Consider the following 15,550-nt stretch of genomic DNA (forward strand, 5'->3'; position numbering starts at 1 on the left):
AGGAGAAAGGGAAGGATGGTGTCATGGTTAGGGTTACATCACCAAAAGCAACTTGGGGAGGAAAGGGCTTATTTAGCTTATACTTCTGCAGCACCATGCATCATTGAAAGACGCTAGACGGAGCTCAGACAGGTCAGGAGCCTGGAGATGGAGCTGAAGCAGAGCGGTGGAGGGATGCTGCTCACTGGCTTGCTCCCCGCGCTTGCTCAGCCTGCTCTCTCGTAGAATCCAGGACCACCAGCCCAGGGATGGCCCCACCCACAATGGGCTGCCTCCCAACCCCATCAGTCACTAACTAAGAAAATGCCTTACAGCTGGATTTCATGGAGTCTCATGGAGTTCTCAATGGAGGCTCCCTCCTCTTGGATGACTCTAGCTGTGTCAACTTGCCATAAAACCATTCAGCACACAATGGTTTAGACTAAGGATAGCAGTTAAGAGCACTGACTGCTCTTCCAGAGGTCCTGAGTTCAATTCCCAGCGACCACGTGGTGGCTCACAACCTTCTGTAATGGGATCCGATGCCCTCTTCTGTTGTGTTCGAAGACAGCTTTTGTGTACTTGTATAAATAAAAATAAATAAATCTTTAAAAAGATTCTGTTTTTTTGTGTGGAATATTTAAATAATTTAGAAGAATATAAAAAGAAAAAAAGTTGCCAGAGTCTAGGTGGTGTGGAAAAGCGGATCTTGTATTGGTTTGTGGCTAAGTCTGAAGCGGAGGTTTCTGAATCTCAGAGTAGGACACACAAGAATGCTCTAAGAAATGGCTATACACGTGGGTCCAAACCATGAAGCAAGATCCCAGGAAGCCTGAGAGGAGGTGGCCTGCCTCAGGGCGCACACTGCAATGGATGATGGGAGTATTATGCCAGGAACTGTAGGAAAGATGATCTTTCCTGGTGTAGCAATGAAAGCTGCCTGCTGTTGACTATGTCAGGTCCTCTGGCTCTCTAGGAGACATTAAAAAATACACTGAAGGAATAGACCATCATCTCATCTAAAATACTAATATTTAGTCTTAGATTTGGGAAAGGGAAATAACCATATTTGTACTTTGAGTTGGTTTAATAAGTTGTAGTTTGTGTACAAAGTTCAGTAACTCTCTATTAGCCAGGGATCTTTATTTTTTTATTTTTTTGATTTTTTTCCGAGACAGGGTTTCTCTGTGGAGTCCTGGCTGTCCTGGAACTCACTCTGTAGACCAGGCTGGCCTCGAACTCAGAAATCTGCCTGCCTCTGCCTCCCAAGTGCTAGGATTACAGGTGTGCACCACCAAGCCTGGTGCCAGGGATCTTTAGAGTAGTAGAACTTATAGCATGAGTCTCTCATTTATATATATAAATATATACACAATATATATATAATGTATACATTTATATAACATATACATTATATATTCATATAACATACATTATATATTCATATAATATATAGTCATATCAATATAATATACATTATATATGTACATTTTATATTCATATAATATATGAATATTTTATATATACATTTATATAGAATGTACATTTTATATTCATATATGTACATTATATATAAATGTACATTATACATGAATATAAATGTACATTCATATTCATGTATAATGTATATTTTATAGTCATATAATGTACATTATATATTTATATATAATGTACATTATATAGTCATATTCATATAATGTACATTATATATTCATATAATGCACATTATATATTCATATAATATATTATATAGTCATATTAATATAATATACATTATATATTCATATAATATATTATATAGTCATATCCCTATAATATACATTATATATTCATATAATATACACTATATAGTCATATTCATATAATATGCATTATATATTCATATTCGTATAATATACATTGTGTAATGTATATTATATATTTATATATATAGTGTATATTATATGGTTTATTAGAATGACTTACAGAATGTGCCTCAGTTAATCCAACAATGGCAGAAGGTCTAAGAATCCAGTAGTTGTTCAGTCTATGAGGCTGGATGTCTCGGCTGGAATCCTGAAGCAGTAGCCTGTGACTCTAATGAATGAATGGACTTGTAGTAGCAAGGAGAGAGTAAGCAGGCAAAGACAGAGCTTCCTTCCTCATCTTTTATATCGGTTGTCAGTAGAACATGTGGTCCAGATTAAAGGTGAATCTCCCCACGTGTAAAGAAGTGGACTTAAGGGGTGTCTTCATACCTCACAGATCCAGACTAGAAGTGGATCTTCCTACTTCAAAGGATTTCATTAAGAAAAAATTCCTCACAGGTGTGACCGGCCATTTGAGTTTTAGTTAATTCCGTATGTAATCAAGTTCACAACCAGAATAAACATCACAAGTCTACCCCCACTTCCATCTTAGTCATTGTTTGATTGCTGTGGAAAGACACCATGGCCAGGGCAACTCAGATCAAGGAAGACATTTAACTGAGGGCTTGCTTACAGATTCAGAGGTTAATCCACTTTTATTACGGCTCGTGGCACACGGTGCTGGAGCAGTAGCTGAAGGCTATACCCTGATCTGGAGGGGGGGGGGGGGAGAGAGAGAGAGAGAAGAGAGAATTTGAGTTTGCACGTGTGCAGTTTGTGTGACTATGAGTCTGTGTGATGCTTTTGTATGAACACAGGAAAGATTTATGTTGTTGACATCACTGCTAATACTAATTCCCTGTCTTATTTTCTGTCTGTCTGTCTGTCTTCCATTGATTGATTGATTGATTGATTGATTTTGCTGGGACCTGAACCCGGGGTCTTGCATGTGGGAAGCATTTGCTTCAGTACTGAGTCCTACCTACCCATACCTTCAGACATCACTCCTCACTTTTATCGCTATTGTAATTGTAATACATTAATTAATGGGTTTTATGCTGACTGTAGGACAATGCTTGATTTCTGTGTTATAGAATTGTTCATAATGTCACCCGTCAAAAGTTGTGGTGGAGCGCTAGAATGACGGCTCAGCTGTTAAGAGTTCTTTCTGTTCTCGCAGAAGACGTGGGTTCAGTTCCCAACACCTATATAGTGTCTTAAAACAATCTGCAACTCCAGTTTCAGGGGATCCTAAAGACATCTTCTGACTCCTGTAGGCATCAGGCATGCATGCAGGTAAGACACTCATACTCATAAAACAAAAATAATACATCTTAAGAAAAAGTTGTGGTAAAGCAACTCCTGGAAGAAAGAAAACCCACATTTGAAAACGTGTATTTCTTTGAGGCATTGGCTGGCATTCTGGTTTCTAAGCTCATGCTTTCTTGTGCCACTAGAGGGCAGCAGAGGTCCATTATGCAAAGCCAGAGTTCTTCCTACTTCAGGACAGTGCAATCCCTTAAACTACGTTTATTTATTTATCTCTTAAACTTTTGATATATATCAGGCTATGCTGTTGTAGATCTACTAGGTGGATTATTTTTTGAAGACTGTTATGAGAAATAAGCTATTTCTTCTAGAGCTACTTTTTACAGGAAAAGTTCTTTGGCATATTAATGGGTCTATATGCTATAAATGGACTTTGTGTGTGTGTGTGTGTGTGCATGTTCGTGTGTGTTTGTGGTGTGTGCCTGCTGTCTTTAGGCCAGATGTTGATACTGAGTGCTACTGTCAATTGATTTCCATTTTAATTTTTGAGACAGGGTTTCTCCCTGAATCTGGGACTTAACTCTGGCTAGGTAAGCTGGCCAGTAAAGTCCAGAGCTCCTCCTGTCTCTACCTCTCCAGTGTTGAGATTAAAGGTGGGTACGCTTGTGTTTGAGGGTCTGGGGATCTAGACTCAGGTTCTCATGCTGTGAAATAAATACTTCATTGCCTGAGCTATCTCCCTAATCCTTGGTTTTAAATTTTCAGTCGTATGGGACCTGATTCTCTTCCAAATGGCAACATCATCTGGATTTGGAGGCTTTCTTGACTCTTCTGTTACTGCTTAAGCCGTCTCTGGTTACTTCAGTGCTGCGTCCTCTGACAGACAATTTCCATGAGTTAGGTCAGGTCGCTGTTAGCACCAGCCTTCCCATGTCTCCCCACCTTAGCCACCAGGTGGTTCACACTAAGGGCTTAGCGCTAAATGGGGTATCTTCATCGATCACGTCTCCAAAGCTCACCGAACCCCAGGGAGGAGGGGCAGAGAGTCGGCCTGAGCCGGAGGAGGGGGAGGAGCGACGTGAAACGCTGCTTTCGGGGTGCACGCGGCTATTATATTCGTGAACTCACGGTAACTATGGTTACCGGGACAGGATCAAGTCGACAAGTCCAGTCAGCATCCTGGCAGGCAACACTTAACAGCATTCAATCGCTGTGAAGGGGGACAGGCACACATAGGGAGGGCGTGGGGTGTGTGGGAGAGCGAGCTTGCAGGTTCCTGGAGGAAGTGGGGGGGTGATATGGGAGTATCTGCAGGGAATAGAAAGGAGGTGTGTAGATCGTAGGAGGAGTGGATTGGGGGGTATTATGGGGCATATGATAAAGATGCATTGTTTACATGTTGTGAAAGAATGAAAAAATCACGTTCTGTTAGAAATTACAGCTGTCCACTATGCCTTAGGTCTTTCCCACCCTATTGCATTTTTCTCATACCACTACATCTTTATATTATACAATTCACTGTTACTGATATCCCCACTGTATTGCACTGGCATGTAAGATGCATAAGGCCAGGGTGTTTTATTTTGTTTTTGTCTGTATTGTTCTATATTCACATCACTCAAATGAGTTTTGTTTCATGGTAGGCGTTCAGTAAATACCTCATAAATGAGTGAGTGGCTAGCTACCCACATAACATTTTCCTTTTGCACAATAGCTGACTACGCAGTCTGTTTAGGTAGACAAGAGGATGATGTGGATTGAAGACATAATGTCTGTCGTTCTTCAAAACCATAAACAGGTTGCTAATATTACTTAGTGTGTTGTCTTTAGAGTTGGAGTTATACACACAATAGTAGACTGCTTGTTTTAAATGTGTGATGTTATGTTCCCGGCAGAGGCAGCAGACCCCTAAATTCTGGGCAGACAGAATCGGTTTTGGATGTTGAGACTAATGTCATACACCAACAAGAAATACGAAAACCGTAGCTGGGCAGTGGTGGTGCACGCCTGTAATCCCAGCACTTGGGAGGGAGAGGCAGGCAGATTTCTGAGTTCAAGGCCAGTCTGGTCTACAGAGTGAGTTCCAGGACAGCTAGGGCTACACAGAGAAACCCTGTATCGAAAAAAAACAAAAAAACAAAAAAACAAAAAACAACAAAAAAAGGAAGAAATACAAAAATCTGTTTTATGAACACATTGGGGTCTCTGGTGAGACCTGGGACTAGACAGACCTAGACCTAGGGGAAAACCAAATCCTTTTGTTCTATTAATGAAACATAGTAATACAGTGACTCCTAGCCGCAATATGCTATCCCTGTTGATGTGGTTTATAAAACCAAGGATATGTTTTATAGAGCGTGGTGTGTGTGGTGGGACGGGGATCTCAGCGGGCCCATACTGAGGCATCTCCTCCTCCTCCCTGAGGTACCAACCATGCGGCAGGTAGAGTATAGAACAAAGGTTATTTGGGGACATAGGAAGGATAGGAAGGAGAGTTGAGAAGGGAGTAGAGACAGAGAAGGAGAGAGAGAGAGAGAGAGAGAGAGAGAGAGAGAGAGAGAGAGAGAGAGAGAGATCAGATGATAACCTGTGGAAAGAAGAGGGGATGGGGAAGGGGAGAGAGGTAGAAAGATCAGAGAGTCAGAGAGAGAGGGGAAGCCAAACAGTCCCTTTTATAGCAAGCCGGGCCTACTTGGCTGTTGGTAGGTAACTGTTGGGTGGAGCCTAGAAGGAATGCTAACATTCCTTCATTTTGGTTTAATTAAAAAATGAAAAAAAATTGAGAAACTAGAAAGAGGTGACGGTGAAGCAGGGATAGGGTCTTCACAATCTTTAGTTACGTCCTGCTGACTTTGGGGCAACATGTCTCTAGGAAACCTAAGAAAATGGGAATAGGGTGTTGGTCCAGTCTTAGGAGAGTTGGCTGTTTTCTTTCTGTCCAGGGTCTGTGGGGCCACCTGTGATAGGAAGGTGCAGGTCCAGGAGAGGCATCTGTGTCTGTGAGAGGAGGTTGGAACATCTATGGGTTTCTTCTCTTGAGCTGTCCTGGATGTAAACACCTGGACTTGGCAAGATGCTGAAACACACACACACACACACACACACACACACACACACACACACACACACATTAGAGGTAGAGAATGAAGTAGGTTTGGGAAGAAAACTTCTTTGTAGGTATACATTTGAAACAATTATGGCTTGGAGGTTGGAGTGAAGGGAGTCTCAAAACCAGGGGACAGGTGAGGAAGTCCATTCTCTGGAGGTAGTGCACTGGCTGACTTTGTGTGTCAACTTGACACAAGCTGGAGTTATCACAGAGAAAGGAGCCTCCCTTGAGGAAATGCCTGCATGAGATCCAGCTGTAAGGCATTTTCTCATTTGGTGATCAAGAGGGGAGGGCCCCTTGTGGGTGGTGCCACCCCTGGGCTGGTAGTCTTGGGTTCTATAAGAAAGCAAGCTGAGCAAGCCATGGGAAGCAAGCCAGTAAAGAACATCTCTCCATGGCCTCTGCATCAGCTCCTGCTTCTTGACCTGCTTGAGTTCCAGTCCTGACTTCCTTTTGTGATGAACAGCAATGTGGAAGTGTAAGCTGAATAAACCCTTTCCTCCCCAACTTGTTTCTTGGTCATGATGTTTTTGCAGGAATAGAAAACCTGACTAAGATAGGTAGGGACTTAGGTTATTGATTGGTAGGTATACTTATCTGGAGGAAGTCTATTTGGTCCATGAGAGGTAGATCTGAATGCGTTTCCTAGAGCTTATAAGTTTCCAAAAGAGACAAATTTGTTAACAGTATGAATGGTCTTTGAGTTGAGCTCAGGGAAGATAAAAATCTTTCGTGGAACAGGAGGAGCAAGAGGGGCTTTTCCTTCGTCTAGAGGACTGGATGTGTATTAGTTTAGTAAAATGAGAAGCATTGTTAAGTTTACATTTATAAAATAATCAAAGGAAACTCAAACATTTTCATGACCTTGTGAATATGGTGGTTGATCAGTTTAGCGGGAGAGACACCTTAGGTCTATGGTTAAAAGACAAGGGAAACTTAGCTTTGTAACTATGATTAGTTGGTGGTGTAGATTTAGCATGAGAAATACTTTAAGTCTATAATTAGAAGACAACCAAGGGAAACTTAAAAATCTGATCTTGTGATTGTAAAAGTGGATTGTATGGTGAAATCATACAATTTATAAGAACTCTATTGATAAATGTTAGGGTTTTGAATTTTGAAGTATTAGTATAACAGTGGCATGCATAGTAAAGGGAAGAAATATGAAGCATTTAGTCACTGAAAATTAAGTTTAGATAAGGAAATAGTAGAAGGCTACATCTGTGAAAGCTTATATCTGAACTTGTGTAGCCTTCATTGTGAAACCTGTGAGTAAGGCAAACCTGTCTGTATTTTTGATGAGATCTGGTCATCTTAGCTAGTTAATGAATTGACTAAGGAGCTAATGTGGTGGGAGGATAACCTTGGAGTAAGGAGCTAGTTGTCTATCTTTTAGCTGTCAAGCTGCAGTTAGCTTAGCTGTCAATGTAATCAGAAATCTGGAAAGAATAAATTATAATCTAGATGTTCTATATTTATTAAAATGACAGAGGTTGGTCTATAGTCCACTACCTGCATAGTTCTCCCAGGTCCTTGTGGTCTCTGTTGTAACTTGGGCAGAGTCAGTCTGGTCATCAGGCCAGATGATGAGAAGCGTTTTCGTTTGGAAGAAGAAAAAAGGGAGAAATGACTTACCTTGTCTTAGGCAATATGAGACATTTAATTCTCCGGGTGTCCTCTGTTTGTCCACAGTTTAGGCTGAGCCCTGGCAGTGAACAAGGCAATTAAAACAGTTTTTCTCAGTGGTTACCACACCACAGTCCAGACAGAGTCCTTTGCTGCTGTGCCCATGTCTTCTTGGAGACCTTGGGGGATGGGGGTCACTGTTAGGATTTGGGAGTTTCGGACTGTCATAATAAGCTTAAACATTTAAAGTTACACTTGCCAGATTTCTGATGAGATTGAGAGCTAGTATCTATTAAGTGTGTCTGAGTTAGACAGTCTGTGTCTGTTTTTAATTATTTGCTTTAGGTTATATCTAGCAAACAAAGGTTATATTATAACTTAATGACAGTAGCAAAACCAAGGCTGAACTTTTCTTTAAGGCAGTGGTCTTTAACTTTTCTACTCTTGTGAATATTTAAAGTAGTATTAAATTAAATTATTATTTATCAAGGCAGGATATAAACCATATGAACATTTTATCTTAATTGAAAATTGTCTTTGGAGACCTTATGTCAGGCTGTTCTCCTAAAGACTGTGTGAAGAGGGGACTGCCCATAACAAAAATGGTGGATAGGCCTCAGACTGCCTTTAACCAAGATGGTGCTGAAGCTACAGTCAGTCATGTGACTGCCCTTAGCTAAGATGGCACTGAAGCTGTATCTCTGCCTGTGGTGGAAAGCCATCTGTTTGTTACATCTTAGAATGGAAAGACATTTATCTATGAAGGCGTGGCTAAGCATCAGCAGAGACAAATAAGCAAAGACACAAATAGACACGTTTTGTCTGGTGCACAGGGCCTTATGCGTAAGCAGGGAGATCTCTCCCCGTCCCCGCATGCAGCCTCTGGCGCCACTGTGCTTTGGCACTGTGCAGCAGGTCTTGGGTGGAGCACAGGAATTTCTTCTCCCGCTACAGCTGGTTTAGAGCTGGTGCAGACCAGATGGGAGAGAAATCCGAGATAAAAATTTCCCAGGAAGTAGACATTTAAGACTGCCTGCAGCTGGCAGCGATGGTGGCGGCACAATATCTGCGGGGTACTGTTAGGAGTCAAAGGAGCAGGGTGCAGAGAGCAGAGGGCGAGCTAGTTGGATCAAGAAATAAGGGGGAAAAGCCTGCACACAGAAAACCTTCCATTTTTTTCTGGATCGCTGGCAAGAATTAATTTTTTTTAAGTGCCACTAAGTGACCATTTAGAGTTATTATCTAGTGGGTATTGGGCCCAAATTTAGTGTGTGAATTTGGAAGCCTTTAAGACCAGGAGGCGTCCCAGTAGGGAGCCTGGAAGTAGCTGCTAAGACATTCCCTTTGAGTGAGAGTAGAAGTTATTAATATTACCTCTTGCCACTTACTGAAGGTAAATTAATAACTCGGAACAAAATGAGCAGCCAGGCTAGATTATCAAGTTTGTCATGGGGTGACCTAGGGGCTGAGCTAGTACCCGAGGGAGAATGGTTTACCTATGCCTAGGATTTTCATATATAACTCATGTATATGTATATGTATATGTGTATGTGTATGTGTATGTGTATGTGTATATGTATATATACACACACACACACATACATACATATATATATATATATATATATATATATATATATATATATATATATATATAAAACTCACCCAAGGGTAGAGGTTGTAAGAAGAAGAGACGGTGAGAAGGCTCAGTCATGTAGTCATGTAGACTGTGAGTCTCCCTATCCCCAAGGACACCAGAGGGTGACTGTGAGCTCAACAGCCCTTCCTTGGGACCAGGGGCCATTTACACTGACCAATGGGGTGGGGGGGTCAGGGGAAGCTTACCAATTTGCTTGTGTTTGGATGGAGAGTTGAGAGGTCCAGTGATCTAACGGCTGGAAAGTCCATGTGACAGTGGGAAATGTGAACCTGCGAGTTTGTAAATCTGAGTCACGGCACCAAATGATGTGTTTTATAAAACCAAGGATATGTTTTATAGAGTGTGGTATGCTGCGGTGGGAGGGGGAGGGGGCACCTCAGTGGGCCCGTGAGGAGGCATCCCTCCCCCGAGGTACCAGCCACACCTAGACAAGTATAGGGCTAACAGAAACATGTGGAGAGGGGGGAGAGGGAAAGGGAGAGAAGGGAGAAAAAAGAGAGAGAGAAGGGAGTCTAAGCAGTTCTTTTTTTCCCCTCCAAGACAGGGTTTCTCTGCGTAGCCCTGGCTGTCCTGGAACTCACTCTGTAGACCAGGCTGGCTTTGAACTCAGAAATCCACCTGCCTCTGCCTCCCAAGTGCTGGGACCAAAGGCGTGGCAACCATGCCTGGCAGCAGTCCCTTTTATAGCCATCAGGGCCTGCCTGACTGTTGCTAGGTAACTGTTGGGTGGAGCCTAGAAGGAATGCTAACACCTGTAGATCAGGTCTCAGCCATCACCAGAAACACTTCTTCCTGCAGTTGATAGGAGCTAATACAGAGACCCACAGCTAGACAATGTGCAGAGAGCAGAGATCTTTGAATATTCAGTCCTAAATAGGATGTCCTCAGCCAATTCCTCCCCTCAGGGCTCAGGGAACTCTGCAGGAGAAGAGGCTGTAAGAGCCAATAGGAATCAAAGACAGACACCAAGGAAACGGTACCTTCCAGATACAATAGGACACACATAGGAACTCATATGAACACATATGAACTGGGCCAGCATGCACAGGGCCTGCACAAGTCTGTCTAAGCCAGATGGAGTCTTAGCATAGAGAGGGGAACTGGATAAAGCCCCAGTCCCTAACCCAGAAGCTATCTCCAATGGGCATTTTCTTGCAAAGAAAAAACTAGTGTTTTCTGATGAAATATAGAAACTGAGTGTACAAACCACACTAAAGTGTAGGTCCCACGCCCAGCTGCAGATGGCTAACACGAAATGAACTCAGTGATCTCTTTAGATATATTTTGGAGAGATCACATAATCTGTAGTTTGGGCCTTTGTTACCTTGCTGATCTTTTGCTTATATATTATGGTTTCTGCTTTTTGTGGTTTTATGGATTTTATGTGTATAAATTTGTGTGAACTTCTCTGTATGCAAGTGGTCTTGGGTACTCTCTCTTGTTTGTTTGTTGTATTCTGAATATATATATATGTGAAAATAGGCACATTTTCTAAAAAGAGAGAAAGAAGACATAGAGTTGGATGGATGGGGAGGTGGGGAGGATCTGGGAGAAGATGAAGAAAACCACGATCAGAATATACTGTATAAAAAACATATTTACAATGAAATATAAAAGGAAAAAAGTATATCACATATTTTGACCATATTTTCCTTCTCCAGCTGTTTTTTTTTCTCTTGTTTTTTCTTCTTCTTCTTCTTCTTTTTTTCCGAGACAGGGTTTCTCTGTGTAGCCCTGACTGTCCTGGAACTCCCTCTGTAGACCAGGCTGGCCTCGAACTCTCAAATTCACCTGCCTCTGCCTCCCAAGTGCTGGGATTACAGGCGTGCACCACCACGCCCGGCTCCTTCTTCAGCTGTTATTTTTCTCCTTGTAGACCCTTCCTTCTTCCCATTAGTTTCCTTCCTTTCTCAAGGCTCAGGAAGGATGAAACTTTGATAAAAGAAACGCAGAAACCCAGTCTCTGGAGAAAGACAGCTTCCAAGTGTTGAATCGGTTCTTTTTTGAAGTCCACTAGCTAGGCATTTCCTCAGTGTGATACACGTTCAATTACTCATTTTTAGCATTGCCTAATTTAGATAAGGTTTTACCAGAAAGCCAAGGAAAAGCTATGATTTCAGCATTTCAAGTGGTCTGTGCCTCTGTAACGGAAGTATCCCATTTCGCAAGTGATCATTAAGGACAGGAACGGGGTGAATTTGTTAGTCAGTCCACCAAGCTCCTCATTAGAGATCTAGCTATTAAGGTGGCCTGCTGAGTGATTAGGAGGAAGGGTGGAGAGAGGATTTGCATACTTCGAGATCCGATCCTGTTAATACTGGATAGCTGATTAATAACTGTGGAGAAAAGAGTGGTCCGGCTGGATGGCCCACAGGGAGCAATACCTAATTAGAGGAAGCTTCCCCTGCCAAACACAGCTGCTGCCTCGGGCTTGATGCAGAACCTGGTGACATCGCGCTTGGAACTGAGCCCAATTCTTGCCCCTTTCTCCCGGAGTGTGACGGGTATGATTCATCGGTGGGAACAGTGGTTCTCTGGAGGTGAGCCCTCCTACGTGTGAGCCTCAGATCCCAAACGGCCGAATCTTGAATTCACCCTCCCTTGGAGATTGTCAGTTAGGTAATCTCTCCTACTCAGGTTTATGATTAAGGTGAATTAGAAAATTAGTGGCGCTTAAACTGGTTATGAGAGCTGCCTGAGCTTGGGCCTGTCAGGGCATAACGCTGTCCTGCAGCACTTCACATGAGCCTGGAACCTCGTCTCCTCCAGCCTCTTAGCTGGGCAGAATTGCATTCCTGTTAATGCTGTCATTGATAGAGTGGCTAATTGTTGACTCAAAGGACAAGGATGGGGAGAAGTCTCCAAACTTGTCAGAACTTTTGGATGACAATCAGATATGTCTGTCTTACAAATTCTTTCTCAATCTTCACAACAAACACAAACAGTAACTTTGGAAATTTATAAAGGAAAGAGACCTGGGAGACCCAATCAATGCACTCACTGAGGGGTAGTCACATGACACTCTGGCATTCAGCAAGGTCCGTCGATGATGATGATGGGTCTAAGGATATAACTTCTGAACATTCAATTACGTTTCACTGATCTGGATCTAATGTCTGTGTGTGCGTGTGCGCGTGCGTGCGTGCGTGCGTGTGTGTGTGTGTGTGTGTGCGTGCGTGTGTGTGTGTGTGTGTGTGTGTGTGTGTGTGCTTTGCATATGCATATTAATATGTATGGGTAAGCACAGGGGCCGGAAGAGGGTGTTGAGTGTATTTCTCTAACACCCGACCTGTGGACTTATTGGGAGTGTCAGACGGCCCATTGACAAGGGTTGCATATCAGATGTTTACATTACAGTTCATAGCCATAGCAAAATTAGAATTATGCAGTAGCAACGAAAATAATTTTATGGCTGGGGGGTGCATCTCCACAGCATGAGGAGCTGTGTTAAAGGGCTGCAGCATTAGGAAAGTGGAGAACCACTTCACACTTTATTTCTTTGAGGCTGTTTTTCTTTGAACCTTCAGATTTTTGGTTAGACTGGCAGCCGGCATGTCCTAGGGACCCTCTATCTCTGTGCCCACTCCTCTACCAGTGAGGCTATAGGGACAGTGCGTAGATGCCCGTCTTGGTATGTGGGTGCTGGGATTTGAATTCAGGTCCTTGTGGATGTACGGCAAGCACTCCTAACCATTTCTCCATCCTGATACGGTCTATCTTCATGCAGTGTTAGCCCGCTTTGACTACTGCGGCTTCGTGCTGAGTGTTGAAACTGTGCGTGTGGGTCGCCCCCTCCTCCTGGCTTCTGGCTTCTTTTCTACTGCTTTTGGCTGCTCTGGGTCCTTCCAAACGTCCACTCAGCTTGTCCCTTACAAAAGACACTTGGGTTTTGATAGGACTTGGATTAAATCTTTAGATATTTTGGGGAATACCACTAAGGTACCAGTTAATGATAACAGGGTATTTATCTATTTATTTATTTATTTGGCTTTCTTAAGAGTTTTCAGCGTATTTTGATGTATACATCTTTGCCTTCTTTGGATAAATTTATTCTGAGGTACTTTACTGTTTTTTGACACTGTTGTAAAAAGGAATTGTGTTAATTTCCTTTCAGACTGTTCATTACTCGTGTGTAGAAATTCAACATATATATTGGTTTTTTAGACTGTACTATCTTAGACCCTGTTCTGTCACTGTGAAGAGACAACGTGACCATGGCAACTCTTATATATATATATAAGCATTTAATTGGAGCTTGCTTACGGTTTCAGAGGTCTAACCCATTGTCACCATGGTAGGGAGCACGGCGGTGCAGGGAGCATGGTGGTGCAGGCAGACAAGGTTCTGTAGAAGTAGCTCAGCGCTATATCCTCTTAGCAGGAAGAGAGAGGGATACTGGGCTGGGCTGGTGCTTTTGAAATGTTAAAGCCCACCCACAGTGACGTACTTCCTCCAACAAGGCCACACCTACCCCAATAAGGCCACACCTCCAATCCTCCCCCCTCCCCCAAGGTTTCTCTGTGTAGCCATGGCTGTCCTGGAACTCACTCTGTAGACCAGCCTAACCTCAAACTCAGAAATCCACCTGCCTCTGCCGCCCAAGTGCTGGGATCAAAGGCGTGTGCCACCACACCCGGCTGTCTCCAATTCTTCCTAAGTACTGTGATTTCTTGATGACTAACCGTTCAAATATAAGAGCTTACGGGGGGGTGGGGCACTCTTACTTAAAGCAGCACAACTGTCACAGTTTGCCTTTAACACAAAGATGTCAGTAGAATCCTTAAAAAGTTAGCATGTCCTCCCCTTTCCTAGAATTTGAAAGTCTGAGGATGACTGTTAATAGAGTTCCAATATGAATGTTTGATAATATTCTACAGTGAAGTCACCTGTCCTAGATTTTCTTGTAGAAAACTGTAAAGTTACTCATTCAGCGTCTCTATAGGTTATAGGTTTATTTATAGTTTTTGTTTTTTTATGAGTCATTTTTCATAGTTTGTGTACTGTAAAGACTTTCACCTAGGTTATTGAATTTGATGACGTCATTTCCAGCCTTTATTTACAGTCATCTTATTTTTTTAAATTCAGTAATGGTATCTCATTTTCATACTTGCTTTTAGTAACTTAACCATTATCTCTTTTTTTCTTTTCTTTGTCTAGTTGACTATTTCTCAATTTATTTGCCTTTTCAAAAGTGTACATTTTGGCTTAGTTCTTTCTATTGTATTTTGACATTTTAGGTATCTTCTTTGCTCTAATCCCTTTTTTTCCTTTTTCTTTTCGAGACAGGGTTTCTCTGTGTAGTCCTGGCTGTCCTGGAACTCACTCTGTAGACCAGGCTGGCCTCAGACTCACAGGGATCCCCCTGCCTCTGCCTCATGAGTGCTGGGATTAAAGCTCTGCGCCCTCACTCTTGGCCCTTTCTGGTTCCCTGGATACTCATGTATTCATCTCAAAGGATTTTCTAATTTTCTGTTTTTCTTGACATGTTGTGGGTATCAGTGTTTTATATAATTTTCACATATTTACCAATTTCCCATATTTTTTCCTTTTATTGATGGGGCCAGAGAAGATACTTAGTGTACTTTATCTGTTAAAAGTGCATTGAGAGTTGTTTTGTGGTGTAAATATGTCCTACCATGCAGATATTTCATGTGTGTTTTTGAATTCTGGATGTGAGAAGAAAGTTCTATAGAGAATTCTATGGAGTCTTCTTGTTAGAACTCTCTAAAGGAACAGAACTGATAGAATAAATATACAATTTATCTTTATATGTATATTAACCTATCTATCCATTCATCATCTATCTATCATCTATCTATCCATCTATCTTTACATCTGTCTATCTACCCATCCATCTATCCATCCATCCACCCACCCACCCACCCACCTACCCATCTATCTATCTATCTATCCATCTATCTTTCCATTTATCTATTCATCTTTCCATCTACCTTTCCATCTATCTATCTATCTATCTATCTATCTATCTATCTATCTATCTATCTATATATCCATATATCTTTCCATCCATCCATCCATCCATCCATCCATCCATCCATC

Source organism: Apodemus sylvaticus, chromosome 18 (genome assembly GCF_947179515.1).
Source record: "Apodemus sylvaticus chromosome 18, mApoSyl1.1, whole genome shotgun sequence".
Lineage (NCBI taxonomy): Eukaryota > Metazoa > Chordata > Mammalia > Rodentia > Muridae > Apodemus > Apodemus sylvaticus.